Source organism: Nuphar pumila, chromosome 4 (genome assembly GCF_984573655.1).
Source record: "Nuphar pumila chromosome 4, dmNupPumi1.hap1.1, whole genome shotgun sequence".
Classification (NCBI taxonomy): Eukaryota; Viridiplantae; Streptophyta; class Magnoliopsida; order Nymphaeales; family Nymphaeaceae; genus Nuphar; species Nuphar pumila.
The window spans coordinates 134,307,494-134,311,813 of record NC_143252.1 but is presented as its reverse complement, the minus strand read 5'-3'; the positions used below and the strand labels follow the sequence as shown (position 1 = coordinate 134,311,813).

The window sequence follows — 4,320 nt, the reverse complement described above, 5'->3', positions numbered from 1 at the left end:
GAAGTTCGGCTGTGGCAGGCCAAGAAGGATGGACGGTGTTTACGTGAGCCTCTAAGACATGGAGCTCTTTGCTTGGGGGAGTCATTCGTGTTGGTAGCTTTAACGAGGCCTCAATGGCGTTGCCATTCTTATTTGAAGGAGCCATTATAGAGGCGGGTTGCAGCGTCTTTTGGAGGGATAGAGAAAAGATAAGGCAGCCCGGTGGCGAGTTCCTAGGAGAGATACATAACGCCATCAAGCTAGAGATGGCACCCAATACGCGACGGGAGAGGATTGCAGAGATGGGCACGAAGAGGGCCGCGAGCGTAGTCGGGTGTAGTTGTGGGATGGTCGACACTGGGGTCTACAGGATGATGTGACCCAAATGAAGATCGTATCTTGAAATACCTACGGCTTGTGTGGCCGCGATAACTAGACCTTTCTCTCGAGCATAATCGGCCAGAAAAGGCTTGATATTGTTTGCATTCAATAGACAAAGATGTCGATGTATCGTGCTCTCATGAATGACATGGTGGAATTGTGGTTATGCGATCCGACGAGGAAAAGAATATCGGGTGACATTTTGATCGCTTCGAGAGAGGAGAACGGTTACTTATGTTGGAGACTTCTCGGTCTCTATTCTCTTTTCGGATCCAATGGATGCTACTCCATTCCTGTGGCCCTTGCACGAGCTCTTTAAAGAAGGAACTTTGTTCAGAGCTAAAGAAAGTGAGAGATGAGTTGGTCCTGCGCCTAACAGACCAATGATGCATAGGAGGCAATTTCAATTTCATCTTACAAATGTAGGATTCAAACAAATCTCAACATTATACACGTAACATGTGTAACTTTGCTGGTCTTATTGATAGTTGTAACCTTGCAAGGCGCCAAATACACATGGTTAACTAAGAGAGCTCCCCTGATAATGCAAAAAATAGATAGATTCTTGGTCTCGTTACCTATGTTGCAACAGTTGTATGACTTGTATGCCTATGCCGACCCCATCACAGTTTTAGACCATGCCATGATTTGGTTGCCTTGAAGGTCGAGTGGCCCACGAACCCTAAAGACCTTTCATATGAAACTTTGGTGGTATAAGGAACTAGGTTTTATGGAATCCTCATGTGAATGGTGGCATGAGGAACCTTGTTCGAGGAAGGTGGGCAACGCAAAGGCTGCATACTAAACTCTCTTTTGTGAAGCACAAGCTTATTGAATGGAGCAAAGCTAAGTGTATAGCAAAATTCAAAGATATCGAGAAATGAAAATTCAAACTCAAGGCGCTTCAACTAGGAGAGGAAAGTGTAACAGATGACACAAGGGCTTTAAATTTGAAAATGGAATGGCAACTGGTCAAAAGTATCAATTAATGAAGGAAGCGTAAGTGCATTAGATAAAAGCTGATTAAAATCTAATGAGCTAAACACACGTTTTTTACATGTGCACCTCCACCAGAAGAAGATCCAACAATGTAGTGTCAATGGTGATTGATGGCCCACTACAACAAAGCAGTAGATTAGCGACGACCACATTCCGTCGCTAATCCGTCGCTAACATAGTTAGCGACAGATTAGCGACAACGAGGCGACAGTATGCTTACGTCGCGAATATTTCGACGCTAACTGGCGACGGAATTATTCCGTCACCAGGTCCGTCGCTAATTGCGACGGAATAACGAGCGCTATATTCCGTCGCCAATCCGCCGGTACTAAACGGCGACCACGGCTTGGCGACGGATTTAATTCCGTCGCTATGCCGTCGCTAGATTAATATGAATAGCGACGGAATCATCCGTCGCAAACACGAAAAAAAATCAAAAAAAAATTATTTAAAAATTTATATTTTCTGTACAATTTCTATTTCTTGTACAATTTATATTTCCTGTAAATAAAAAACAAACCACACAAAAAAATTCATATAACAAGTATCTACAATAATTAATCGTTCCACCTTAAAATTAAGAAGTTTAATTATTTACAATTCAACAATTACATTTAGGAAAAATAAAAAAAATAGAACTTCTTCAACACAGTCCTCTAATCATCGCCAAGATTTTGTGCGTCTTCTTGTTCATTGTCTTTATCTGTCCCTTCAGCTCCACTATCCAGATTATCGCTAGCAGCCTACACAAGAAAAGAACAGTCAGTATTGATAAACAAAATATAATGAAATAAATTACACACTATATGTGATTCTATCATGTGCTCATGTGTGATCTAAGGCAATAAAAAAACTCTATATGTGATTCTATCATGCTCATATGTGTGCTAAGGCAGTCAAAAAATTGAATATGTGATTATAGCATGTTCATATGTGTTCTAAGGCATATAAAAAAACTCTATATGTGATTCTACCATGCTCAGATGTGCTTTAAGGCAGGCAAAAAACTATATATGTGATTCTATCATGCTCGTATGTGTGCTAAGGCAGTAAAAAAATTGAATATGTGATTATAGCATGTTCATATGTGTTCTAAGGCATCTAGAAAAACTCTATATGTGATTCTACCATGCTCAGATGTGCTTTAAGACAGTCAAAAAAACTATATATGTGATTATACCTGAGAGGCACCTGGAATCGAAGATCCCCTATCCTGAACAGCAGCCTTGATCTCATTTCGGAGAAAGGGGGCGACGGTGTATTGGAAGTAGTTATTCAGTGATTCATTAATGATCTCGCGTACATCATCACCGAAAAGAATAGTCGGCTGCTTGGAGCTTATGTCGGCGCAAGAAGTCGGTGAGCCGTAACTGGAAGAAGCGATAACTGGTGAAGTGTTCATATTACTCCCAAACCCGAACACGCGACCTTTTTTGGGTTCACCTGCTGCAGTCACCCATGCTGTAGGATCAAATGATGGATGCTGAGTAGCGTCTTCGCCATATCGCTCTACCATCTGTTGCTCATATGCCTCCTACAAAATAATGTTTAAAGTATTCATTAATAATTAATGATAACATTATGATAACTTACATATATATTGCTATGATTATTAATAGAATTAATACATACCGTTGTCGTTCTCGCCTTCTCTGATACGAAGACTCCCGTGGTCTTCCGTTTATGTGTTTCTACAAACACATCCTTATATGGTACACTGCCTCCTTTTTCTGCTTCCTGCGAAGTTAAATGACAAAAGATTTAGTACACAAGTTTACAACAATACTTATAAAATTAATATTATATATTGATGAGTTACCATTTTCTTTAGGTGGCTCCCAAATGTCTTAGATCCACCTGTGTGTAGATGGGCTTCGGGCATCTTCGATCGATTTTGTGAAGCATTCGCAGAGCGATTTTTAAATGCATCTCCCGCCCACTTATCGCACATTTCATCCCAGTAATCTCTCCTGATAGTAATAGGACCATGGCTCTTCCACAGTAATGGATCATCTACTACGCCAGATGCTTTTTTTGCTGCAGTCTTCATAGTGTGCAGCATGTCTGCAAATCGATTGGCAGCCACCTTCTGCCACACCTTCCTTGCATCATTTTCTTCCACCGTAGTTGCAAAGCGATTCGAAGCCTACAAATATTTTCAGAAAGTTAGTAGACATTGCTTAAATAAATTAAATATGAAACACATTAACTATGAGGAACAACTGTATACCATGAATGAGGACCACAATCTGTCTAACACCTCCTTTGGGTACTTTTTCCATTGAGCAACTGGTCCTGGTAGATGTTGAAGAAGTGAATTCCTAATCTCCCGTACTACTTCTTGTGGCTCAAACCTCGTGCTGCACATGAATTGTTACACAGTAAATATCAATATAAAATATTTAAAAGATATGCAATAATTGAAAACAAAATACTTACGGTCGATTATCGATATACACTATTCGAATGAGTCTTCTTGTGCCAGCCTGAGAAGACCCTGTTTCCTGTGTTGGCTGTTGACTTGTGCGATCAACTGGTGTAGGTGGGTCGTGTACAGGCGCAACATCATCTGTAAAAAAATACATTAGAAATTCTCAGAATGTGCATTTGAACTAATCAAGCATCTAATTAGTTATATGATATACCTATCACAGGAGCCCGTGAAGATGAAGGTTGAGCCTGGCTACTACTGGATGAACGACCACTATAACCTCCATGAACCATATTCTAACAAATAACATATGTCATACAATACATTCAAATAATTCACATCAAGTATTACAATGCATTCAAGTCATTCACATCAAGCATTGCAATGCATTCAAATAATTCAAATCATTGACATCAAGTATTGCACTAATTCAAATCATTCGTTAATTGCATAAATTATAATACATTCAGATAATTGAAGTCATTCACATCAAGTATTACAATGCATTCGAATCATTCGTATCAAGTATT

At 39.7% G+C, this 4,320-nt stretch overlaps 1 long non-coding RNA gene across 1 annotated transcript; it reads right to left on the bottom strand.

The window, feature by feature from the left end:
- Positions 1-3,632: 3,632 nt before the first annotated feature.
- On the bottom strand, positions 3,633-4,055 carry LOC149841148 (uncharacterized). Its single transcript, XR_016431636.1, has 2 exons — positions 4,005-4,055; positions 3,633-3,928 (listed from the first exon to the last, which is right to left on the bottom strand). It is a non-coding gene; the product is annotated as an uncharacterized LOC149841148 (long non-coding RNA).
- Between the last annotated feature and the right edge of the window lie 265 nt (positions 4,056-4,320).